At 48.4% G+C, this 27905-nt stretch overlaps 1 protein-coding gene across 1 annotated transcript in view; it reads right to left on the reverse strand.

Moving 5' to 3' along the window:
• Positions 1-10862, reverse strand: part of DUSP16 (dual specificity phosphatase 16) — a 49201-nt gene extending 38339 nt beyond the window's left edge. Inside the window, exons 1-2 of the mRNA XM_073621519.1 lie at positions 10710-10862; positions 4906-4988 (exon numbers count right to left, since the gene is read on the reverse strand). The gene's annotated coding sequence lies outside the window, so the exon portion shown is untranslated. The remainder of the gene's footprint in view (positions 1-4905; positions 4989-10709) is intronic.
• Positions 10863-27905: the final 17043 nt, after the last annotated feature.

The raw sequence follows: 27905 nt of genomic DNA on the forward strand, positions 1-27905 counted from the left end.
CCCCCATTTTTATCTATATGAGGAACATCTGCGCCTACCAATAAATAAATAAACAAAAAAGATACTTTTTATTTTTATTTTCATTGCTTATTGACAAATATCATGGCGGATAATAATGAGTTTTTTTTATGAGTCTTACATCTAAAGAAGGTATTCTTCTATACATCTTTTCTTTTTTACACTTATTTTTCCGCTTAGAGAGTGGTTACTTGCTCTATTGAAGCATTATACCAATCCACATCCAACTACGCAAAACTTTTGGCTAGCCACAACTCCTATCCCATACTGCCCTACGGCATTTGCTCTGTTGCTATGGCTGTATGACATCAATTGGCATGCTTTTTGGAGGTGTATGCAGTATCAAGTTTACACAATTGGTAGGTGAGCTCCCAATCTCGACCTCAACGATGCTGATTCTATTTTTTTTTGCTGCTTCTTATTTTTATGTCTGTTTCTATGATTACTATTATATTTCTTTTTTTGCTTTTGTTTTTAGATTATGCTATGGTAGTTTTCATCTGGTCTTGAATGCCCCTGATGAAAGGACCCTTCAAGTTGTCCTGAAACGCGTCGGGCTGAATATCCACATAACTACCACGCACTAACAATTCATTGTTGAAACTTGTTTGTTTTTATTCAATATACTCCTTAGGTGATGTTTTGCACCTGAATAATTTTAGATCTTCTTTAAATAAATATCATTTATACACTTTTTTTTTTTTTATTAATCTTTCTTGCCTACAAAGTCCCTCAATACTCATTTGGGGGGGGTATCTATTCATTCATAACCCTTCCCTGTGTTATCCAAAAAGCTTAAAAATATTTTTTTGGCTGGAGCTGCACTGAAAAACTGTACCTGTTCCGACTTACAAACAGATTCAACTTAAGAACAAACCTACAGACCCGATCTTGTTTGTAACCCGGGGACCGCCTGTAACAGACAGATAAAAAAAATGGATTACAGGGTCATAAGTAGTGAAAGTATATTGATTATTTTTTTGGAAGAAGGATATTTAGTGTCACACTGCACATTGCATGTGAAACCCACAGGAAGGGCATTGCATTCTTATACTTAGTGCTGTGCTCTGTTCTCAGCACATCACACCAAAGAAGTGCAGGGACCTTTTTTTTTTTTTGGAGCTGCACTGCAACCGCAACACATGGTCGTTTTGTACCTTTTGGGGTGTCATTAACTTTGTATTGACATCCGCAGCAGATCGCAAACACAGTGTGATTGCAATGAGGTGAGGGAAACGCGCAGGGATCACCTAGGCTGAAATCCGCATATTTACCTGAAGATACAAATAACTGCTGCTTGGCTTTTGCTGCCCCTGATATTATTATATATCTGCTTCTGCAATTATATTATGTGCTTCTTCTTGTGGACAAATATATATACATAATAGACAATGCATATTTTCAAAGTGTGACAGTATATAAGGGGATCTTAGTGGGCCCTTTATTAGAACAGCCGAGGTACACATCGTCCAGATTGGATGTGGAGTGTCCTAGGAAGGATCGGTTCATCAGTCAAAGGAATATTTGTAGTATTCAAATTGCTTTTATGGTAGATCTGGGAACACGATAATTATGTGTGGTATTTGACCTTGTAGTTTCTCTATGAGATTCTTTGGTACAAGAACGTTTTTTCCCTTGCATTTAGAAACTTTTCCAATTAAATTCCATTTTCTGTGTTTTTAAAAAGAAGCAGGCTCCAGGATCATGAAGGGAGAACAGATTCTCTTTAAAGGACCTTCCATGGCAAACGGAAGGTACAGTTTTTTTGCCAGCTACTGGATCCCCCCCCTCCTTTGGGGATCGCGTGGCGACATTATGCCTCACAGAACCATGGAGCCAAGGTCATTTTCCTCCTTTCTTTCTTATTTTGGGTGAATGGTTTATTTGCAAATAGCTTTTTAAAGCCAATTTTATTGGCAAAGGAGGGGGGTGTAGGAGGCTGGCAAAAAAAAAAAATATCGTACCTTCCGTTTGCTATGGAAGGTCTGCTTTAACCTCCCCCTTCCCAGAATCGGCTTAGTGGAGAAAACAATATGACTGCATAGCCCACATGTGTCAAACACAAGGCCACAGGCTGAATGGGGCCTACCAGGCAATTTCATGTGACCCTCACTTCTCTCCTGCAGCTATGGAACCCCCTTCCTCTCCACCCCCACCTTTTCTCAGCAGATGGAAGCAGAGAGGAGAACAGAACATCTCCTCCAGATCCTGTATTTCTCCGTGCAGAGGCTCATGTCTGCCCCCTCCCACAATCTCTGCAGTCGGCAGCAGAGGGGGAGGGCAGAACTCATCATACAGATCCTGTGCCTCTCTGTGCAGCCGCAGCACCTCCTCATCTCCACCTCCCCAGTCTCAGCATTCAGCTCCTTTGGTCCTGCACTTTCTGCTTCCCAGCTCTGCCCGAGCGTCTTCCCAGCAGCAGCAGAAAGTAAGGTGGGTGCACTGTGAAGTAAGGGAGGGTTTGGGAGTCTTGACAGCTGATTTTAGTAGGGGGGAGAGACATTGAGTCTTACATATGCAACCAGCCCTTTAAGAGCTACCCTAATGCGGGCCCTGATGAAATTGAGTTTGACACCCCTGGCATAGTCCATCCTTATTGACCTCCATTCTCATGAACCCTGGTGGTTAGTGCCTGAGGACACCTCATAGACTACCTGCAGTGTGGAAGATCCAATGTCTACAGTCACCTGACCCTTCTCCCCCAAGCTCCTGCAATATTTATACCATTATAGCGATATATCCACAGCAACAACGGCAGGGATAATCAAATATAGGGACTCCCATGACAGCTTTGTGCTCATTTACAACCTGCCAAAGGATTACTGATCAAATCCCATCAAATGATTGCAGGGAAGTCGCAAAGGAAGAATGAAGATAAAAGAGCAGAGAACTGATACATAGGTTCTGGGAAATGGAGCTGGATTATGTAAGATGCAATCAGAGGAAGTGGAATCATGTGAACAGAATCTTCCTGCAAACAAACTCCTATTAATGACCCTCTTGTGTCTCGGGTAAATGTAATGAGGAGCATGTGGTCTGACACATGGAGAATGCAAAACCAGGACTCTGCCATGAATGAGCTAAAAATACTAAAAACACACACTAAATAAATAAAAAAAAAAAAAAAAAAAAACCTAAGCCGGAAAAGTCAAAAATAAAAAAACCTGTAAATGCATCCGTAACAGAATGGCACAATACAGTCTCCTCTGTGTATCAACGACAATTGCCATTTTATAATAAAATCTTTTTCCCCCCACTTTTCTCATGTCTGCATGCACTCCGGTGATGGCAGCATGGCATTTCTCAGGGCACGCTTCCCATACAACAGTGGACCATAGGGGTTATTTACTAAAACCGGAGAGTGCAAAATCTGGTGCAACTCTGCATAGAAGCCAATCAGCTTCCAGGTTGAACAAGCTGAGATTAGTAGCCAATTGGCTACCATGCACAGCTGCACCAGGATTCTGAGTGCACCAGTTTTAGTAAGGCCCATTTCACACTGGGGCAGGGGTGGCGGTAAAGCGCCGTTGATTATAGCGGCGCTTTACCGTCGTATTTGCGGAGGTATCCGTCCTGCCAGCGCACAGTTCCAGTGTGAAAGCACTCGGGGCTTTCACACTGAAGAGACAGGAGCGGCTCTTTCAGGGCGCTTTGCAGTCACTATTTTTAGTGCTGTAGCACCTGCAAAGCGCCCCAGTGTGAAAGGGGTCTAAATCTACCCCCATGTCTGTGTGTTGAAACAGCTAACTATAGACTTTATTGGAAGCCCACGTGGCAAAACAGCAGAATTAGGAGACAGGGACAGAGTTGTCACCCTAGAACAGGAAGGGTTTTAGGCTACTTTCACACTGAGGCACTTTACAGGCACTACAGCGCTAAAAATAGAGCCTGCATAGCGCCTTTAAAAAGCCTTTCCTGTGTCTCCAGTGTGAAAGCCCCGAGTGCTTTCACACTGGAACGGTGCGCTTGCAGGACAGTAAAAAAAGTCCTGCAAGCCGCATCTTTGCAGCGTTGTAGGAGCGGTGTATACACCGCTCCTAAAGTGCCCCTGCCCATTGAAATCAATGAAGTAGTGCCGCCAAACCCGCTGGCAAAGGACGGTTTTAACCCTTTTTTGACCGCTATAAATAGCGGCGCTTTACAGCCAACGCCCGTCCGCCCCAGTGTGAAAGTAGCTTTAGGAATACTGAAATTATAATAATGCATTAAAGATCAGCTGTGATTATAGTGACTGGAGTTTACTTCTACTTTGATAGGCAACTATCAAAAAACATTATATTCTGGTCATCATGTAACAGACCAGACAATGTAGAGATAGATGTGCAGGATCAATATGACACATAGCAGATATATTTCACATCTATATAACGTCGCTGTGCGGGTTAGAGGTAAGCATAATCTTCTGTACGGAGAACAACAAAATATAGTGTTGCAGATTTTATCGAAGGTTTGGTTTACATTTATGTGTGCCGGGAACACACGCAAAACCACACACTTTCCCGACATGCACAGAAATGCTGCTCTTTGGCAGACGTGCCATTAATTCTTAACAGCACCCCATACACTGGCAAACACGGTCACCAAGCCATTACACGTTTTTATTGCTGGGTCTTTTGCCAGTTTCCGGTAGCAATACTATATCTTTTCTGCAATAAGGGCCAGTTCACACCACCATGAAATAGTCTGGGGCCTTGTGTTTGTATATTGTGATAGGTCATAAATTATTCATGCAGACAGGTCCACTTTAATTTTTTGCAAACTGCGAGTATAAAACAAGAACTGTCTGCTGACTACACCGACCGATCAGCTTCATGCAGTTCCTAATATACTGCTGAAACCCAACACGTTGAGCAGAGATCATCTGTGGCCAGAAACAGTAAATCTCACCTGGAAATTCTTTTGGCAGTCTAATGGCTCTTTGTATAGTGCCGAATAAAATGCTTCTTTTGATCTCTCTTCTGTACACCAGGCTGCAAAAATAAAAAATTAGGAAATTCATATTGGAGAAGGAAAAAAAAAAAAAAAAAAATTATATATATATTTATTATATACACACACACACACACACACACACACACACACACTGCAACTATTAAAGGGTTTGAAATAAAAACTGTCTGATGCCTATGGTGACCAATTGGAATCCGCTCTGCATTCTGCCAGAATGTACTGACCATGCAAAACAAAGTACTTCTTCAATAAAAAAAAAAAAAAAGAAGCTGCAAAGAGCAAATGTGGTGCCTGTGTGAAGATAATCAAAAAAGACGGAAGCTGGCTTCCACCCTTAGCAGCCACTACTTTTTTGCTCACAAAGAAGAAAAAAATAAATTAAAAAAAATAATCAAAAACACTTTGAGGAGCTCCAGTTACACCACTCAAAGGGTGTCTCCAGTACGGTAGTGCAAGTTAAACTATCACATGGCAGGAGAAGTACACATCAGAGCGGAGTAACAGACGGGGACAGGTGACAACTATTATTGCGCTATATTATATATACTGTGTCATGTGTTCTGTATATTGGGGCTCATCAATGTCAGTCCAATTTAACTGCTAATGTGCTTGAGAAAAAAAAAAGACAAAATGTATAAAGCCTGAAATTGCTTCCTGCGCCCAACCAATGCCCCAGGTCATGGTAGAGGAGCGGGTCAGGACATGACAACCTTACAAACGCTATCTGTGTCCACGCCCCATCCACTATATACTTATAATGAGCAAGGGCAGAGGAGCACATTTATTTGCACGGTATTTTGGTGACCTGGTACTGGTAGATTTTGGCACATGGGTTTTTGTGCTGAAAACAAAGATTAAAGTCATTGCACATTATTGCACTGCGGTGACATGCAACACATGGCAAAGCACGTTATGCGTGTTGGTGCTCTGCAGTGTTATTTTCTCTGGGTGGCATCCCAACACAGTTTTCTGATAGAGGTGGAACATACACCGTGGTGCTCTGCCAAAAATGCTACAAGTGCCTTTATTGTGTGCATTTTAGTACATAAGGCAGCAAATTCAAGGGAATGGTCTGGATTATTGCAAAGCACAACATAACGAATGTTAAAAGTACCACCAAGATAGAAAAGGGCTCTGAAAAAAAACAAAATAAAACAAAAACTATCTGAAGTTTAACCTGACCTGTATACTTACAGTGGTTGTAGAGTTCAGACATGAAATATGAATAAAGCTTATCTCTCTATAGTAGGGATATGCAATTAGCGGACCTCCAGCTGTTGAAGAACTACAATTCCTATGAGGCATAGCAAGACTCTGACAGCCACAAGCATGACACCCAGAGGCATGATGGGACTTGTAGTTTTGCAACAGCTGGAGGCCTGCTAATTGCATATACCTGCTCTATAGTGTGTACTTGTCTCAGTTAAAAGCACTAAGTGTCATTTCTGTCTGCTGCTTCATTCCTCTGCTATCAGCTCGAGTCCCTTCTGACAAGATTTCCTGACACCAAGAGAAAAAAAGGTGGCAGGGGAGGGACTTCCAACTGATTGTCAGCCTCAGCTCGGTTCCTGTGTGGAGGGGGGTCTATCCCTTCCCTCCAATGAGCTCCCAGTGATCTCCTCGCTGAGCTCTGTAGCACGTAACTTCAGCTCTTTTTTTTTGTCTCAGACATGCCTTTAAATTCAGCACTTTGAAAGGATGTAGAGATGAGAAGACTGCAGATGGACAGGTACAACTTATGTAGGAGTATTTGTTTCATTTCTGTATCACCTCAAGATAGTCCCTACACATGTAAGGATTTACAACCACTTTAAAGCATATAGGAACTCAATATACAGACATAATATAACGCAACTTACCATGACTTCAGCTTGGCTCACACTTGTGCGGGCTGCATTCTGCGTGTAGAGCAGCCCAACCATTTCAACAGGCCGCCCTACATGTAGAATCACAGGGAGAGAAGTCCCTGACCCTTTTCTTATAATCATGCCACACGGAACTTCGGCACCATGCAGTTTTATACGTGCAAAAAACGTGAGCGTTTTATCCATGCATGGGGGTGCCAATAATAAAGAGAAGCATGTTTCTCTCATGTGTTGGAAACATGTGCAATTGTGCGTGCGTTTCTGACTCGCAATAATCTGAACCTAGCCTCAGATATGGTGGCTGCATTTGTTTTCTCTTTTCAGGCTTTTTTTTCCCCCCTTTATATTTGATGACCTTGCCAATAACACACTTCCTGTTCCAAAGTTACAGTGCTCACTCGCTATACTTGTGTCAGCAGCGTTGTCACACTAGGACAGGACTACAAAACACCTTCTCCTTTTCTCATCTCCATAACATACAGGAGGTGCTCTGCAGTTTGCAAATGTTAGCTTTAAAGTCTGATAACATTAAGATTTCAGTTCAGTGCACAGTAAGTTACAAGGACACTGGATTTCTGCCAGGATCGATGGGAAGTTTCTATATTTGCTAAAAAAATGTATTGCCCTAAAATAAGAAAACGAATACAGCCACCACATGTAAGGGCTGCTACTCTGCAATATACACATTTCTTGATTTCAGATACAGATTGAAGCAGAGCACCTGCCAAAAAATAAGATGTGTATAATATATACATACACATATATATATATCCACCTGTATGATAGTACATACGCAGTTGAAAAAAAAAAAAAAAAAAACTCAACCCCTGGAAGCACAGACTTCTAAACCCAACCTCACCCCTAATATATAGAGGTAAATTCTGCGATCCACCATGCAATAAATATCCTTTTTATTTTTAGCGTTCTTCTGTGGTTTTTGGAGCTGTTCTCTGAGGCAAAAAAAAGTCCAAAGCTTGAAGAACACAAAAAATTGCATATGGTTCAGACATGTGAACAGAATGAGCTTTGTACCAAGATGACGATATGTGACTACATCACACAATGACAAGTGACCACATTGCATGATATGCTTTATCATTCTTTAACTAAAACAAACCATTGCACACAATGCAGATTGGGGGGGGGGGGGTTGAAGGACAGTTAATGGGGGAGAGGGCAGGACAGCAAATAATGGTGGAGAAGGGGGTGAAAGGAGGTCAGATAGTAAGGGGGAAAGGAGGGGGCAACATGGTGCAGATAGTGGGGTAGAAGGGAAAGGGCAGATAGTGGGGGACAGAAGTACAGATAGTGGGGGAGAAGAGATGGCAGATAAAAGAGGAGGGGGGGGGCAGAAGTACAGATAGTGGGGGAGAAGAGAGGGGGACAGGGGGAAAAAAGTGGGGGAATAGGAGGGATACACAGGAGGGCAGATAGTGGAGTAGAAGAGGGGGGTAGAGGTACGGAGATAGTAGAGATGGGGGGGGGGAGATGTGATAGCAGAATATGGGGGGAGAAGAGGAGGACACAGGAAAGAAGAGAGAGGGAGAAGAGGGTAGGTAGTGAGGGGGGGGGGGACAGGAGGGCAGATAGCGGGGGGGGGGGGGAGAGAGAGAGAATACAGGAGGGCAGAGAGTGGGGGGTGGGGGAATACAGGAGGGCAGAGAGTGGGGGGGGGGAATACAGGAGGGCAGAGAGTGGGGGGGGGGGGGGGAATACAGGAGGGTGGAATACAGGAGGGTAGAGAGTGGGGGGGGGAAATACAGGGAGGGCAGAGAGTGGGGGGGGGGGGGGAATACAGGGAGGGCAGAGAGTGGGGGGGGGGGGGGAATACAGGGAGGGCAGAGAGTGGGGGGGGGAAATACAGGAGGGCAGAGAGTGGGGGGGGGGGGGAAATACAGGAGGGCAGAGAGTGGGGGGGGGGGAATACAGGGAGGGCAGAGAGTGGGGGGGAGACTACAGGAGGGCAGAGAGTGGGGGGGGGGGGAATACAGGGAGGGCAGAGAGTGGGGGGGAGACTACAGGAGGGCAGAGAGTGGGGGGGGGGGAGACTACAGGAGGGCAGAGAGTGGGGGGGGGGGGAGACTACAGGAGGGCAGAGAGTGGGGGGGGAATACAGGAGGGCAGAGAGTGGGGTGGGGGGGAATACAGGAGGGCAGAGAGTGGGGTGGGGGGGAATACAGGAGGGCAGAGAGTGGGGTGGGGGGAATACAGGAGGGCAGAGAGTGGGAATACAGGAGGGCAGAGAGTGGGAATACAGGAGGGCAGAGAGTGGGAATACAGGAGGGCAGAGAGTGGGAATACAGGAGGGCAGAGAGTGGGGGGGGGGACTACAGGAGGGCAGAGAGTGGGGGGGGGAGACTACAGGAGGGCAGAGAGGGGGGGGGGGGAGGAATACAGGAGGGCAGAGAGTGGGAATACAGGAGGGCAGAGAGTGGGAATACAGGAGGGCAGACTACAGGAGGGCAGAGAGTGGGGGGGGGGGGGAGACTACAGGAGGGCAGAGAGTGGGGGGGGGGAAAGACTACAGGAGGGCAGAGAGTGGGGGGGGGGGAAAGACTACAGGAGGGCAGAGAGTGGGGGGGGGGGGGAAGACTACAGGAGGGCAGAGAGTGGGGGGGGGGGGAAGACTACAGGAGGGCAGAGAGTGGGGGGGGAAAGACTACAGGAGGGCAGAGAGTGGGGGGGGGGGAAAGACTACAGGAGGGCAGAGAGTGGGGGGGAAAGACTACAGGAGGGCAGAGAGTGGGGGGGAGGAGACTACAGGAGGGCAGAGAGTGGGGGGGAGGAGACTACAGGAGGGCAGAGAGTGGGGGGGGGGAAAGACTACAGGAGGGCAGAGAGTGGGGGGGGGGAAAGACTACAGGAGGGCAGAGAGTGGGGGGGGGGAAAGACTACAGGAGGGCAGAGAGTGGGGGGGGGGAAAGACTACAGGAGGGCAGAGAGTGGGGGGGGGGAAAGACTACAGGAGGGCAGAGAGTGGGGGGGGGGGAGACTACAGGAGGGCAGAGAGTGGGGGGGGGAGACTACAGGAGGGCAGAGAGTGGGGGGGGGGGGGGAAGACTACAGGAGGGCAGAGAGTGGGGGGGGGGAAAGACTACAGGAGGGCAGAGAGTGGGGGGGAAAGACTACAGGAGGGCAGAGAGTGGGGGGGGGGAAAGACTACAGGAGGGCAGAGAGTGGGGGGGGGGGGAGACTACAGGAGGGCAGAGAGTGGGGGGGGGGGAGACTACAGGAGGGCAGAGAGTGGGGGGGGGGGGAGACTACAGGAGGGCAGAGAGTGGGGGGGGGGAGACTACAGGAGGGCAGAGAGTGGGGGGGGAGACTACAGGAGGGCAGAGAGTGGGGGGGGGGGGAGACTACAGGAGGGCAGAGAGTGGGGGGGGGGGAGACTACAGGAGGGCAGAGAGTGGGGGGGGGGAGACTACAGGAGGGCAGAGAGTGGGGGGGGGAGACTACAGGAGGGCAGAGAGGGGGGGGGGGAATACAGGAGGGCAGATAGTGGGAGAGAAGGGGAGAGGGGCAGATAGTTGGGTGGAGGTGGTCAGATAACAGGGGAAGGAGAAAGGGAGAAGGAGGGTAGAGGGGAGATAGTGGGGATAGACGGTAGGTGATAGTGGGGGAAAAGGGGGAGGGGCATATAGTTAGTTAGGGAGAAGGGGGGAGGAAAAAGTTTTGGATAAAGTTTCTATAGGGTGGGATTGTTGATGATCGGGTTGGGGGGTGATCTGGGCAGACAGAGAGAAAGGAAGCGGAAAGATTTGTAAAGGGGGCACAAATGACAGGTGGGGGGCAATTGAGGGAAGGGGAATGTCTAGCTGACAGCTGTCCCCTCTAACTTTCCGATGTCACCCCGATGACGTCATTCTCTGTACTCACCCGCTCTCGGGCGATCAGGCCTCGCAGTCGGGTCACCGTCCTCCGGACGGTTACGATGACCTCACCGGGAAGAAGAGCCGCATGACGTCACCGTCAGCCAATCCGCGTTGGGGGTCGGCGCTAGGCGGGCCAGAGAACGTGCGTCATCGAAATGGGGCGGGGTGATGATGTCATACAAGGGAGTCCTGACTAAACTGGGGGGAGCCACCGCTGACAACCAACCAATCAGCAACCAAAGAGATCTGCTAGGGGTGGAGCCTTATCTGTGTGTACCACCTGAGCATCTATTGCGCTGACATATCCCGCAGCGTTGTAGAGACTGAGAATAGTCAAGTGTTGTTCAAAGACTCTGTACACTTCACTGTCCATTCTTTCACTTTGGTGATGAAATATACAGGCTGCATACACAGCGCACTCCATGTTTCCTCAAATACATCATCCCAACACTGGATTTCACCAAAAATAGTATAAGGATAAAATCATGATCCCACGACACAAGGGGCGGAGCTTGTACAGAACAGAACCATTATTTTGCCGCACCTGGGGCAGCATTGATGTTTGAATACAGCTCTATAAGCCAAAGGCTCACATGACAGCCAGGCAACTGGCATTTCTGGAAAGTGTACAGCAATGCCAAACTGTGCATTATAGTGCAGGTTTCAATACAGGGCACTTTTACCCCCTTCCTGCCCAGGTCAATTTTTAGCTTTCAGCGCTCTCACACGTGTGCCAGTGGCGGCTGGTGCTCAAAATTGTTGAGGGAGGGGGGGGTGCAAACTAAAAAATTCTGAAAAAAAAAATATATCAATTGCAGCCACTGTGCCCATCAAATGCCGCCACTGTGCCCCGTCAAATGCAACCACTTGTGCCCCTCAAATGCAACCATTGAGCGCCCCCCCCCCCGTGTGCCCGCTCGCTGACTGACGATACGTACCCCATCTTGGTGGGGGATCAGGCAGCGGGTCCAGAGGCGAACTGTGGGATAGTGGGATGAGCAGCGAGTCAGGCGGTGGCTCCTGTGTCCTCCATTTGTCTCACTCTCTTCTTCTGTTCCGTTAGGCGTCCAATCAGAACGCCTGTGCCTTCAGCCAATCAGATGACGGGTATTAGACCTGTGCCTAAATGGCTGAGAGGCAATTCAGTGTTAGAAAAGTGAATATTCATTTGCTTTTCTAACACACCTGGGTGGATTGCGAGTGCAATGCTCTGCACTCGCAGTCCACCTTTTCTGAAGCCTATGGCTCTAATCAGGTGCTTAAAAAAAAAAAAAAAAAAAAACACCCCCACCACTGGAATTCAGACACCCGAAAAGGGACGCCTGAATAGGGGGTGGTTACAGCGGCCATGATTAGATTCATGCATGAATGTATCTAATGAATCTATCTATTCTACACACAGGAGGTGGCGTGACAGACGGGCCGGTGCCTGGGCGCCCCTAATGGATGCACTGCCACTGACTTGCGTGGTCATGCAATACTGTACTCAAACTAAATTTTTTTTTTGAGCCAGTGCTTTCTTTTGGTGGTATCTAACCACCACTGGATTTTTAATTTTTTGCTAAAAAAAAAAAAAAAAAAATGGAAAAAGACCGAAAATTTCAAAAAAAAAACGTGTTTTTGTTATGAAATTTTGCTAATAAATAATTGTTCCTTATAAATTTAAGCCAAAAGTGTATTCTACTACATTTCTTTTCACCTCTGGGCACTGACTGGCATCACTTCTGGGCAAAGACTGGTATCACTTCTGGGCACTGTTGGGACTGCACTAATATCAGTGCCCTAATTATCTGTGCAGATCTTCCCTATGAGGAAATGCTGCCAGTGGTTTAGACATTAATGGCTGTGTGTGGAGTTATTTTGAGGGGCAGCAAATTTACACTGTTAGGCCTCATTCACACGAGGCGGACTCCGCTTCCACAGAGTCCGCCTCGGTCCACCGGCGGTCTCCGCTGATCTCCGCTGAGCCGGCGGATGACAGGTCCCTCTCTGCTCACTGCTGCTGCCTATGGAGGGATCAGATGAAAACGGACAGCATGTCCGTTTTAGTCAGATCTCACCCGATCCGATAGCGACGGATCTGGACGTAGAGCCATCCGTCTGCTTTTAGCGGATCGGACGGGGTCGGATGTCAGCGGACATGTCTCCGCTGACATCCGTCGCTCCATAAGCTAACAGGGAGCGCCCGTTCAGGTCCGCTGTCAAAACTGACAGGCGGACCTGAATGGTCCCATCCTGTGAAAGGGGCCTTCTACAAGCTGTACACTTACTACTTTACAATGTAACAAAGTGTCATTTCTTCAGTGTTGTCACATGAAAAGATAGAATAAAATATTTACAAAAATGCGAGGGGTGTACTCACTTTTGTGAGATACTGTAGGTGTTTAGAGGCAGAGCCTGATGTTTAGAGGGAGACCTCTAGTACAGCCCAGGCTCAAGGGCCACTGGAGTTGCGACAGTGGCCGTGAGAGCACGGTGAGGCAAGAGTGCCCGCAAGGTCTTCCGTTGGCCACAGAGGTGTGTGGCAAGTATGTCACCAGAGCTGGGCTGGAGGGCTGAAGCAGCGGATGCAAGCAGGAACAGTAGATGCAGACACACAGCGGATGCAGGACTGATGTCACCAGGCACCATGCAGAGCAGGACAGACAGATAACTGGATGCAGGGTCAGACAAGCCAGGTCAGTAACGGATGAACAGAGACAAGCATAAACGTCAGGCAGAGAATAGTCAATGTGTAGGCAGAAGTTGGCAACAGGATATCAGGCAGATGAGAGATATGGCAAAGTCTAAGGCGAGCCGAGGTCAAGATATGTGGAGAGCAAGCGTGGTCAGGATAAGCTGGGTCAAACGTGGGAACATAGGCGTGCGCACATTGTGTGACGGGTGTGCCTGGGCACACCCTAATCACCCTGTGTGGTGCCGATTCCTCCTACTTCCCCCTTTCTCCCCCCCCCCCCCCCCGCAGTGCTGCCAGCTTCCCTTCTCTCCTCTCCTGCCCGCTGCTGCGGGGGATGTTTCAGGATGAATTAATGAATGAACACAGTGAGTGATCTGTACCAATCGCTCCTGTGTACATTCTTAACTGAAGCATAGTAAACCATTTACTATGCTTCAGTTTGTGAATGAACAGGAAGCCGCTCAGCACAGAGCACTTCCCCATTTGTTCACTGTCCAGTTCAGCTGAGGCTGCAGAGAAAGCGTTTGGGGAAGCTCTGTCCTCAGTCCCTCGCTCTGTTTAGACCCTTGATATTTCACCCCAAAAAAAAAAAAAAAAAAAGAAATGAATAATAAATAAAAACTACTGACACCATCCACTGCACACCAATCACTGCTCTGCTGATAAGTCCACTGTTCTCCTGATATACACGCATATGAGTTTGTGGCCTGGGGTGCACACCCTAGTGCAATAGCCTGCGCACACCAATGCATGGGAATCAAGCAGTGATCACAGGAACAGGTAAACAGGTAAAGCTGCAGATCAGACAGCACTGCAGTAGTGCAGCTGCTGTACTTTTAAAAGCCCATTGAGGCCAAGCAAGGTTAGCATGCGTGTTCCCGCATATGCGCGCGCGCGCGCACACACACACACACACACACACACACACACACACACACACACGCAGCTGGTTGGCTCATGGGCACCCATAGGAACTGGTGTGCGCATGCTCGCACGTACGTGCATCTGCCCTGCTACAGTGCGTTCCTGACACAGCACATTCAGGAGAGAAGTGTTTTACCTCTAAAAAATTTCTGACGTGCTTAAACGCATGTTAATGCTAGGCACATCAAGCGCTTGAGCTTTATTCATTTCAATGACCAAAATAAATTATTATTCTGACCAATTATATCAATGAACACCCAAATGTGCCTAAACGTGCTTGCAAAAATACAGCTTTAGGCACATTTTTTAGGCTGCTTTTCTCCTGTCAAGAGTAAGGTGTTTAGAAGAGCTGGGCAAATGCTTAATGTTCATGGGGCCAAATTCTGGTGACAATCAGGGATTCTCTCACATTGGAAAGATTTCCGCTCACTTCCTGTTTTGGCTATGGGACAGGAAGTGAAGGTAAATTGCTTTAAAGCATTTTTTTCTTGTGAAAAAAAAAAAATCTCCTTAAAAGCGGAGTTTCACCTGTTTTTTAGTTTATTAAAAGTCAGCAGCTACAAAAAGTGTAGCTGCTGACGTTTATTAAAAACAAGATATTTGGGGAGCACACCCTAAAAGATGCATTAAAGATGGTGCAGCCATAAGACCATACAGAAGAAGAAAATATTACAGCGCACACATGCAAAAAAGACATTTACCTCCAGCAAGGCTCGTTTAAAACACCTAAACATTTAAAAAAAAAAAAAATTATCAAAAAATATGGGGATTTGGTCACCCCATATTGCTATATGGTGCTAAGCCCACTTACTGCGACAAAGTACCCCATGATTAGTGGGTCCTACACTATGCATAGATTGGGAAATCCTGCTTCTCTGAACCACGAGAGCAATACACTCTTCTATATGGGAGAATCTTGAGGTCTCCACCCATGACACAAGTGGACACTAATGAGAGGTACTTAATGAGGGAGTGGGGGTGCTCCTCACCCGAAAGGATTTGGTCAGAATCCATACAATAGACAAACAAGATATTTGGGAGGCACATCCTAAAAGATGCATTAAAGATGGTGCAACCATAAGACCATACAGTAGAAGAAAATATTACAGCGCACACATGCAAAAAAGACATATACCTCCAGCAAGGCTAGTTTAAAACACCTAAACATTTAAAAAAAAAACATTATTAAAAAATATGGGGATTTGGTCACACCATATTGCTATATGGTGCTAAGCCCACTTACTGCGACAAAGTACCCCATGATTAGTGGGTCCTACACTATCCATAGATTGGAAGATCCTGCTTCGCTTTACCATGAGCAATACACTCTTCCAAATGGGAGAATCTGACGTTGCTGACATTTATTAAACAGACACTTACCTGTCCCACGGTCCATCGATGCGGGCGCCCGAAGCCTTGCTGCTTTCCCCCTCCTCTCTGCCGTCATAGCAACTGTGGGCACCCGGTCGTGACAGCTTATGGCTTCACGCCCGGGCACGCACTGCGTGAGCCGCACTGCGCTCTGCTAATGGCCTGGCAGTCTTCTGGGACCTGTGACGTGTCCCAGAAGATGGCTGGCAGGGAGGGGTCTCCTAGGGCGAGAGGAAGAGTCGCCTAGATGGCCGAGAAGAGGATGCAGGAAGTGGAACAAGTAGTCCCACTCAAAACAAGGTACCCGCTCCTTCCCAGAAAAAATGACATGCCAATTGTGGTATGTCAGGGGGCAAGGAGTGCTTAAAGCGGAAGTTCCACTTTTGGGTGGAACTCCACTTTAACCACACCCCGCCCGGCCTATAGCATATTGATGGCCAAGCGGTGGATCTGTTATCCTGACTGGGTGTCATATGACATCCAGCAGCGCAGCAATCATGGAGGACGCATGTCCCTCGGACACAGCCCATCCCAGATCAGGGTAAACAGCCAATGAAAATGGCTGTTTACTATGTGATCAGCTGTGTCCTATCACAGCTGGTCACAACTGTAAACAGTAGAGCCATTCCCAGTTTCTTCTCCTCACACACTAATCGTGTGAGGAGGGGAGCAAGGATCTGTGAGTGATTTATATTTTACTGTTACACATGTGCACCACACGGCCCTCCCAATAAAGAGAACCTGTCACCAGGGATCTGTCACACAGGCCATCAGTACTGCCATCAGTGATCTGTCACACAACCCATCAGTACTGCCATCAGTGACCTGTCACACAGCCCATCAGTACTGCCATCAGTGATCTGTCACACAGGCCATCAGTACCGCCATCAGTGATCTGTCACACAGCCCATCGGTGATCTGTCACACAGGCCATCAATACTGCCATCAGTGACTTGTCACACAGCCCATCAGTACCGTCATCAGTAATTTGTCACACAGCCCATCAGTACTGCCATCAGTGATCTGTCACACAGCCTATCAGTGATCTGTCACACAGTCCATCAATACTGCCATCATTGATCTGTCACACAGCCCATCAGTACTGCCATCAGTGATCTGTCACACAGTCCATCAGTGATCTGTCACACAGCCCATCAGTAATCTGTCACACATCCCATCAGTACTGCCATCAGTGATCTGTCACACAGCCCATCAGTAATCTGTCACACAGCCCATCAGTAATCTGTCACACAGCCCATCAGTACTGCCATCAGTGATCTGTCACACAGCCTATCAGTGATCTGTCACACAGTCCATCAATACTGCCATCATTGATCTGTCACACAGCCCATCAGTACTGCCATCAGTGATCTGTCACACAGTCCATCAGTGATCTGTCACATAGCCCATCAGCAGTGTACCCATCGCAGCTTCACATCAGCCGCCATGTCCAAAAGATTTTTTACACCTGACGAGATATACAATCCTTAATATGTCGGATGATGAGAGCAGCGTGGAGCTCCCATCATCTGATTCTGGGTCGGAATTTGAGCCAGTAGGGAGTAGAGCAGGGGTAGGCAATCCCCAGCACTGGTGCCGCTACCGGTGCATAAAGCCTCTTTTGCCAGCACTTGACTCCCTCCCCATCAGCAGAGGGAAGTGTCAGTGAGACACTAATGCATTCCAGTTTCAGAGTTCCTCATGCCACACCTGCACTAAGGGGGAGGCACTGTGCCCCCCACACATTGTAAAAGATGGGAAACATTGTATGGTTCTCTAACTTTGCTGTAGCTGCGATCATCAGCTTTTGTGATGGGGAAGAGATTTGGTGCAGTTCTGCCGGGGGGGGTGATCCCTGTTTACAGGAGGAGGATTGTCATTGGCCACTGCTAAAGCCAATCACAGTCCTGCTAGGCCCGCCCACCATCTGGAGTAAAATGACTCGCTTGGTTGCCACTACCAATCTCAGAAAGTAGGCATTTCACTGTGATTGAGAAAACCACAATCAGGTGACAGTTTGTGGAATTACTGTTGAGCTTCTGGAAACTTTGTTGAAATTATTCCTGAACCTTTGCGTCACTTACTACTGAACCCCTGCACTCTGTGTCCCTTTAAGCCAGAGCCATTATTTAGAGCAATGAAAATCACCCCCAACTTTTCCTATGGCTCAGAGCGCCGCACTTTTTCTCAGCTGCGGGGCCTAACCTATGATCCTGCACACAGGCCCACTGCTTTCAGAAAACGCCCCTGACCTGAGCTCATCATTACGCATCCATTCCAGATGCTTGTATGTGACATCACATACATCACATACTTTACATAAAAGCACGTGGGCTAGATGCGAGAGGTGGATCAGCAGGACAGATAGATGTGTCTCAGCTCTGCCAACAAGGAGAGGCAGACAGTCACAAGACAATAAAAGAGGGCAAGAAGGCTCTGTGTCTAGAGGCAACAGTGCTGGTCATGGACATGGTGCATCCTCATCAGCACGTGGCCGTGGGACACGCTTGTTCTTTTTTTCGGCAGCTGGCCGCGTTGAGCTGCAACATGCTAAGACTTGGTAGAGTGGATGACCAAGCCATCCTCATCCTCCTGATTAGGGATGAGCTTCGTGTTCGAGTCGAACCCATGTTCAACTCGAACATCGTCTGTTCGCCCATTCGCAGAATTGCGAACGATATGGGCCGTTCGCACCAAATTCATGTGGCGCGTCACGACCCATAATTCACTGCGGCATCGCAGTGCATTGCTGGCTAATGATTGGCCAAGCATGCACTATGACCCGCATGCTTGGCCAATCACAGCGCCGTCTGAACAGAGAGCCGTAATTGGCCAAAGCCAAGGAGGCTTTGGCCAATTATGGCTCAGGGGATTTAGTACACGCCCCACACTATATAAGGCTGCCTGCACGGCGGCCCTGTGTAGTGTGTGTTCTGGCGTTGAAAGAGATAGACAGAGAGACAGTGTCATTTGATTTAAGTTAGATAGATTAGGCAGCACAGTCAGTGAGTTAGCTGCACTTACAGTGTATTGTGTATATATATATGCATCGCAGGTGTTTTATATATATATATATATATATATATATATACACACACTGTATTCAGGTTAGCTAGATCCGTTCCTGTTATCTTCCTACTGACAGGCAGGCTTGTCTTGTTACAGTATTTACAGCTACCTGAAGAAAATTGCTGGTGTTCTTTTGATCCTATTAGTACCATAGTCAGGCAGCTAGACTATTTACAGTTAGTGTAGTGCGTCCTCCTCACAGTGTTCAGTTAAAGCTACAAGTTAGTTTAGTGTGACCTCTGCATAGTGTTCAGCTAAAGCTACAAGTTAGGGTAGTGCGTCCTCCTCACAGTGTTCAGCTAAAGCTACAAGTTAGTGTAGTGCGTCCTCCTCACAGTGTTCAGCTAAAGCTACAAGTTAGTGTAGTGCATCCTCTGAACAGTGTTCAGCTAAAACTACAAGTTAGTGTAGTGCGACCTCTGCACAGTGTTCAGCTAAAACTACAAGTTAGTGTAGTGCGACCTCTGCACAGTGTTCAGCTAAAACTACAAGTTAGTGTAGTGCGTCCTCCTCACAGTGTTCAGCTAAAACTACAAGTTAGTGTAGTGCGAGCTCTGCACAGTGTTCAGCTAAAGCTACCTGTAGAAGGTTGGTGGTGTTTTCCTGATCCTATCACTACCGCAGGCAGCCAAATAAGCTACAAGTTAGTGTAGTGCGTCCTCCTCACAGTGTTCAGCTAAAGCTACAAGTTAGTGTAGTGTGTCCTCCTCACAGTGTTCAGCTAAAACTACAAGTTAGTGTAGTGCGACCTCTGCACAGTGTTCAGCTAAAGCTACAAGTTAGTGTAGTGCATCCTCTGAACAGTGTTCAGCTAAAACTACAAGTTACTGTAGTGCGAACTCTGCAGTGTTCAGCTAAAGCTACAAGTTAGTGTAGTGCGTCCTCTGAACAGTGTTCAGATAAAACTACAAGTTAGTGTAGTGCGACCTCTGCACAGTGTTCAGCTAAAGCTACAAGTTAGTGTAGTGCGTCCTCTGAACAGTGTTCAGCTAAAACTACAAGTTAGTGTAGTGCGACCTCTGCACAGTGTTCAGCTAAAGCTACAAGTTAGTGTAGTGCGTCCTCTGAACAGTGTTCAGCTAAAGCTACAAGTCAGTGTAGTGCGTCCTCCTCACAGTGTTCAGCTAAAACTGCAAGTTAGTGTAGTGCGAGCTCTGCACAGTGTTCAGCTAAAGCTACCTGTAGAAGGTTGGGTGGTGTTTTCCTGATCCTATCGCTACCGCAGGCAGCTAAATAAGCTACAAGTTATTTTTTTGCGAGCTCTGCACAGTGTTCACCTAAAGCTACCTGTAGAAGGTTGGTGGTGTTGTCCTGATCCTATCACTACCGCAGGCAGCTAAATAAGCTACAAGTTATTTTTTTGTGAGCTCTGCACAGTGTTCACCTAAAGCTACCTGTAGAAGGTTGGTGGTATTTTTTTGATCCTATCACTACCGCAGGCAGCTAAATAAGCTACAAGTTAGTTTTTTGCGAGCTCTGCACAGTGCTCAGCTAAAGCTACCTGTAGAAGGTTGGTCGTGTTCTCATACTACAGGCGGGCAGTTGATTTTGCTAGCTGCAGTATCAGTATATATATATATATATATATATATATATATCCCAGCTTAGTGCACCCTACAGGCCATTAGTATGTCTGGAAGGCCAACAAGGAGAGGCAGACAGTCACAAGCCAATAAAAGAGGGCAAGCAGGCTCTGTGTCTAGAGGCAACAGTGCTGGTCGTGGAGACGGTGCATCCTCATCAGCATGTGGCTGTGGGACACGCTTGGCCTTTTTTTCGGCAGCTGGCCGTGTTGAGCCGCAACATGCGGAAGACTTGGTCGAGTGGATGACCAAGCCGTCCTCATCCTCCTTATCCTCTCTCACCCAAGTTCAGGGTATTTTGTCTGGCAAAGCAGCTGCCAACGCGGCCTCTTCCCTTGGCTCAATGGCATCAGTGACTCCTTCCCTAGCCCCACCCTGTCCTCCTGAGGAGTCCCTCGAACTGTTTGACCATAGTGTTGGGTACATGCTCCAGGAGGATGCCCAGCGTTTAGAAGGCTCTGATGATGATACTGAGCTAGATGAAGGCAGTAACGTGAGCACGGACAGAGGGGGTGGCCAAGAAGGACAGCAATCTGGCAGTCATGCTCCCCCTGCTGCAGCATACTGCCAGGTTTGCTCCAGTGATGAGGAGAGAGGGGATGATGAGGTCACTGACTCAACGTGGGTGCCTGATAGGAGAGGGGAGGAGGAGGAGGCACATCACCAACGAGGCAGGATGCCCTCCAGGGGCCAGCCTAAGGGCAGCACACTGACTGCATGACACCCAAAAGCTCTGCATGTGCAGGGCGCTGCTGTCTCTGCGCGTTATTCCAAAAGTTCTTTGGTGTGGGCCTTTTTTGAGACGAGTGCATCAGATCGCACCGCTGTTATTTGCAACATATATCTCAAGCGTATCTCGCGTGGCCAAAACATCTCCCGCTTGGGCACCACATGCTTGACCAGACATATGTTGACCCGCCATGCAGTTCGTTGGCAAGCGTATCTAAAAGACCCACACCAAAGAAAAGAGGACCTCTCCTTGCTCCTCATCAGCTGAGATCTCCAACCCCACGATATCTTCAGTCCTCTCTGAGACCTGCACTGAGAGGAATGAGCCTGGGTTCACACATGTGCGGTGCGAATTGAAGCACAGGTTTCACTGGGGAGATAAAAATCTCCTGTTCAAAGGAATCACTGCGTTTTAGCTCAGGATCAGTGAGCAGGGAGAGGGGGAGGGTGAGGGGGGGAGAGGGGGAGGTGTAGTGAGGAGAAGGAGAAAATCCATGTTCAGAACGCAATGCATCTGCGAAGCAGATGCGCTCCCATAGAAGATAAGGGGCTCGTAATTCGCACCGCAATGCCCAGAAAACGCACACATTTTTTGTGTAATGCGCAGTGCGAATGCAACGCACATATGTGAACCAGATGCATTTATATGAATGTATTTTAAAATGTCCTGCGAATTAGATGCGGTGTAAGCCGCATCTAATTCGCATAGGTGTGAACGGGGGCTGAAGGTGTAGAATTAGGTGTGTCACAGCCAAGTACTTGTGGGTAACCTGCTTTCGGTACACCAACGTCAGATTGTACCAGGCAAATTTCCCTGCCCCAGCTGTTGCACCGTCAAAAGAAGTTCGCTCCCAGCCATCCACATGCCCAGCAGTTGAATGCTAGCTTGGCAAAATTGCTAGCACTTCAACTGCTGCCTTTTCAGTTGGTAGACTCTGCCTCCTTCCGTGAATTTGTGGAATGTGCGGTTCCTCAGTGGCAGGTACCCAAACACCACTTTTTCTCACGGAAGGCGATTCCGGCTCTCTACCGGCGTGTGGAAGGCAATGTCCATGCCTCGCTGGACAGGGCGGTCAGCGATAAGGTACATATTACCGCTGACTCATGGTCCAGCAGGCATGGACAGGGACGTTACCTAAGTTTCACTGTACATTGGGTGACTCTGCTGGCAGCTGGGAAGGATGCAGGACAAGGTGCAGTAGTGTTGGAGGTTGTTCCGCTACCACGCCTCCAAAATGCCACTACTAATGATTGTGACACACCTCTCTCCTCCACCCCCTCCTCTTCTTCTTCCTCCATGGCCTCTTCCTGTGCTTTGTCCTCGGAACCAGCGGTGCTCCGTAGCCGTTCAAGGGGCTACGCAAGTATGCAGGCCAAAAGATGCCATGCGGTGCTTGAGCTGGTGTGCTTGGGGGACAGGAGCCACACTGGGGCAGAGGTTCTGTCAGCTCTGCAGGGGCAGGTTCAGAGGTGGTTGACGCCACGCCAACTTAAGTCAGGAATGGTGGTTTGCGATAATGGCACCAACCCCCTCTCTGCCCTCCGACAGGGACAAATGACCCATGTGCCCTGTTTGGCTCACATCCTTAACTTGGTGATGCAGCCCTTCTTGGGCAGGTACCCGGGCTTACAGGATGTCCTGAGGCAGGCCAGGAAAGTCTGTGTGCATTTCCGCCGGTCATATAATGCCAGTGCTCGGCTGGCAGACCTCCAAAAGGAGTTTAACCTGCCCAAGAACCGCCTAATCTGTGACATGCCCACCAGGTGGAACTCAACATTGGCCATGCTGCAGCGGCTGCACATGCAGCAGAGGGCCATCAATGAGTACCTGTGCGACTATGGCACCAGGACAGGGTCAGGGGAGCTTGTTTTTTTTTCCCCACGCCAGTGGGCCATGATCAGGGATGCATGCACTGTCCTGTCACCATTTGAGGAGGCCACGAGGATGGTGAGCAGTGACAGTGCATGCATCAGTGACACCTGTTGGAGCACACGCTACGTGGAATAATAGACAGGGCACTTGAGGCAGAACAGAGGCAGGAAGAGGAGGACTTCCTTAGCTCTCAAGGCCCCCTTTATCCAGACAGTGTTCTTGCGTGCCCGCCGATCACACAGGAAGAGGACGAGGAGGAGGAGGATCGTGTCAGTATGAAGGTGGAGCCTGGCACTCAGCATCAGCAGCAGTCTTTAAGGGATCAAGGAAGTGGAGGACTTCTTTAGCTCTCAAGGCCCCCTTTATCCAGACAGTGTTCCTGCATGCCCGCCGATCACACAGGAAGAGGACAAGGAGGAGGAAGAGGAGGATTGTGTCAGCATGGAGGTGGAGCCTGGCACTCAGCATCAGCAGCAGTCTTCAAGGGATCATTTACAGTCCGAAGAAACCCATGGACTTGTACGTGGCTGGGAGGAGGTGGCTGCGGATCATGTCGTCCTTAGTAAACCAGAGGACTCTGGACCGAATGCCTCAGGAAACCTACGCTGCATGGCCTCCCTGATCCTGCAAAGACTGCGGAAGGATCCTCGTATTCGTGGTTTCAAGGGGAGCAATGATTACTGGCTGGCAACCCTCCTTGATCCACGTTACAAGGGTAAGGTTGCGGACCTTATCTTATCGTCACAGAGGGAGCAGAGGTTGAAACATCTTCGGGAGGCCTTGCAGAAAGGTTTGTGCAATGCGTTTCCAGAGCCTGGGAGGTTACAATTTTTTTAGTCCGCAGCCCCAAGGTCTGATCGGTTCCAGCAACCATCCCCAGCGTCTGATTCACATGGTGCAGGATTACCTAGGGGCAAGATCAAACTTGGACACCTTTCCCAGCAAAAGTCCTCTGGGTTACTGGGTCTTGAAGATGGATCACTGGCCAGAGCTTGCACAGTATGCAATTGAGCTATTGGCCTGTCCTGCATCCAGCATTCTTTCGGAACGCACATTCAGTGCTGCTGGAGGCTTTGTAACTGATCACAGGGTGCGCCTGTCCACCGAATCGGTCAGTCGGCTGACCTTCATAAAAATGAATTAGTCTTGGATCACCAGCTACCAAGCACCTGATGCTGATGTAACCGATTGATTTTTTTTTAAATGTAAGATCCCTTCAAGACTGCCTATGCTGATGCTGAGTGACTATGCTGTTATGCTGAGTCACAATCCTCTTCCTCCTCAATTTTCATGCTGATAGCTTGTAAGAACATTTTTGGTTCTGGGCACTGCTACCAGTGGTCAAGGCCCAATTTTTCAGCCCCTGTTTAACAGAGGCGTGTAATTACAATTTTTGATGCAATACTTTGCAGCAGGGCTCATTCCTGTGCCCCAACTATAGCATCTGTGAGGGGTTGCAGTGTTGTGGCACCAGCACCAGTGCCCAAGGCCCAATTTTTCAGCCCCTTTTTAACAGGGGCGTGTAATTACAATTTTTAATGCAATACTTTGCAGCATTCCTGCGCCCACCAAGAGTAACTGTGAAGGCTTACAGTGTTGTGGCAACACCACCACCAGCAAAGGCCCAATTTTTCTGCCCCTGTTCAACAGGTGCATGTAATTACAATTCTTGACATAATATTTCACAGCAGGGCCCATTCCTGCGCCCACCAAGAGTAACTATGAGGGAGGCAACACCAACACCTAAGGCCCCAATTTCTGCAGAGTATATAGGGCAGGCCCCTACTTTCAAACATCCAATTTACAAACGACTCCTACTTGCAAACAGATGGAGACAACAGGAAGTGAGATTAAATCTACCCCTAGGAAGGGAAATTCTCTCCTGTAAGAGTTAATATGGAAAAAACGTGTCTCCTCTTCTCTGATGCTTTATCAACCATCCTTGTTTTACTAAAAACCCCAAATTTAAAAAAAACATTTGTCATTGGGACAGAAAGTGAGGTGAAATCTTCTGAAGAGGTGCACAGACGGCAAAACAAATGTTACAGAGGTGATAACCCTTCCCTATGTTTTCCAAGAAGCTTAAAAATAGATTTTTTTGACTGGAGCTACACTTTAAAAATGTACCAGTTCAAAATTACAAACAGATTCTACTTAACAACAAACCTACAGTCCCTGTCTTGTTTGCACCGCCTGTATACTGCTGTTCAGAATATATAGGGCCTGGGGGCCCCACGCCTTTCCTTTTTTTAATTTGGGTGCGGGGTTCCCCTTAATATCCATACAAGACCCAAAGGGCCTGGTAATGGACTGGGTTGTGGGGGGTACCCATGCCATTTGTCTCACTGATTTTCATCCATATTGCCGGAACCCGACATTACATTAAAGCAGTTTTAAATGACTTTTATTCCTTTAAAAATTTCATTTTGTGCAGGGACTGTTCTAAGCATGGGAAACACGCGCCACTTTACAGGCATACTATAGACACCCCCCAGGTACAATATTTAAAGGAATATTTCACTTTTTTTTCACTTTAAGCATCATTAAAATCACTGCTTCCGAAAAAACGGCCGTTTTTAAAACTTTTTTTTGCATTGATACATGTCCCCTGGGGCAGGACCCGGGTCCCCAAACCCTTTTTAGGACAATACCATGCATATTAGCCTTTAAAATGAGCACTTTTGATTTTGAACGTTCGAGTCCCATAGACTTTAATGAGGTTCTAAAGTTCTGGTGCGAGCCGAACCGGGGGGGGGGTGTTAGGCTCATCCTTAGCAGGGAGGTACAGTGGTGGAAGAGATGAGAAGGGGGTTCAGTAGAGGAACAGAAGAGCAGGGGGGATACAGTGTTTGGCCAGACAAGCAGGGGGGTTCAGTATTGGGCCAGATGAGCAGGGGGGTTCAGTGTTGGGCCAGATGAGCAGGGGGGGTTAATGTTGGGCCAGATAAGCGGGGGGGGTTTAGTGTTGGGGCAGATGAGAAGGGAGTTCAGTGGTGGGACAGAAAAGCAGGGGGGTAGAGCAGTGGGGCAGATGTGAAAGCAGGTGTATTGGTGGGACAGATGAGCAGGGAGTTACAGTGGTGGGGCAGGAGAGCAGGGGAAACAGAGGTGGGGCAGAAGAGCAGGGGGGTACAGAGGTGAGACAGATGTGCAGGAGGTACATTGGTGGGGCAGACGAGAAAGCAGGTTACAGTGGTCGGGCAGATGAGCAGATGGGTTCAGTGTTAGGACACATGAAAATGTGATTCAGTAGTGAGACAGAAGAGCATGGGGATACAGCGGTGGAGCAGATGCGCAGGGAGATACAATGGTGAGGCATATGAGAAAAGGGGGTACATTGATGGGGCAGATGAGCAGGGGGGTACAGTGGTGGGACAGATGAGCAGGGGGGGTTCAGTGTTGGGCCAGATGAGAAGAGGGTTACAGTGGTGGGAAAGATGAGCAGGGGGGTTCAGTGTTGGGGCAGAGGAGAAAGGAGGTACATTGGTGGGACAGATGAGCAGGGGGTTAAAGCAGTGGGGCAGAGGAGCAGGGGGGTAAAGAGTTGGGGCAGATGTACAGAGGGGTGCAGAGCAGAAAGGAGGTACATCGGTGGAACACATGAGCAGGGGGTTACAGTGGTGGGGCAGAAGAGCAGGGGGTAAAGTGGTGGGACAGATGTGCAGGAGGTACAGTGGTGGGGCAGATGAGAAAGGGGGTTACAGTGGTGGAGCAGATGAGCAGATAAGTTCAGTGTTAGGACAGATGAGAAGATGGTTAAGTGGTGAGACAGAAGAGCATGGGGGTACGGCGGTGGAGCAGATGTGCAGGGAGGTACAGTGGTAGGGCAGATGAGAAAAGGGGAACATTGGTGGGGCAGATGAGCAGGGGGTCACAGTGGTGGGACAGAGGAGCAGGGTGGTACAGTCATGGGACAGATGAGCAGGGGGGTACAGTGGTGGTACAGATGAGCAGGGGGGTACAGAGGTGGGGCAGAGGAGAAAGAGGGTATGTTGGTGGGGGTGAGGAGAAAGGGGGTACATTGGTGGGGCAGATGAGCAGGGTGGTACATTGGTGGGGCAGATGAGCAGGGCGGTACAGTGGTGGGGCAGATGTACAGGGGGTTATAGTGGTGGGGCAGATGAGGAGGGGGTTACAGTGATGGGGCAGATGAGCAGGGGGTTAACGTGATGGGGCAGATGAGCAGGGGGGTACAGTGATGATACAGATTTGCAGGGGGGATATTGATCTTAGGTGTGAAGGTGCATGAATTGGGGCAGATCTGAGGTGTGGAGTTGCAGAAATTGGGTCTGATCTGAGGTGTGAGAGGATGTTAATTTCTCACTACTAAAATGGTTTACAGCATTAACTTCATAAAAAACGGAAAATTGTATACTCACCTTTCCGTAATTTTCCTTTCCTGACGCCTTTCCATGGCAGCACACGCTGGGTTGTGACTCCGCCCCCACAACCTGACAGGATTGGTTAGCTATAAGTTTGAAGGGGAGACACCCCGCTGCATTCTCTGTAAATATATCACCATAAAACGGGGTGGGAATCTGTGTGCTGCCATGGAAAGGCGTCAGGAAAGGAAAATTACGGAAAGGTGAGTATACAATTTTCCGTTTTCCTGACGCCTCCATGGCAGCACACGCTGGGAAATAACTCGCCAGTCGGGTGGGTGCAAGAAAATAATATTTATTCCTTATAATGCGGAAGAATTGGCTCTAACAACGGATCTACCGAAGTCTGCCATAGCCAAATGAGCAGAATCTACTCTATAGTGAGAAATAAACGTATGTCTGGAGGACCAAGTTGCTGCTTTGCAAATAGTCTCCGGTGAAACCCTGCAATACGCTGCCCAGGAGGTAGCCACTGCCCTGGTCGAGTGAGCCCTGATGCCTTCAGGAATTGCCATATGCCGCATGGAGTATGCCTTCTTGATGGACTTGACTAACCAGGAGGCGATAGTACGTGAGGTAGCCGCTTGACCTC

The sequence above is a fragment of the Aquarana catesbeiana genome, linkage group LG03 (genome assembly GCF_042186555.1).
Source record: "Aquarana catesbeiana isolate 2022-GZ linkage group LG03, ASM4218655v1, whole genome shotgun sequence".
In the NCBI taxonomy this organism is placed as follows: domain Eukaryota; kingdom Metazoa; phylum Chordata; class Amphibia; order Anura; family Ranidae; genus Aquarana; species Aquarana catesbeiana.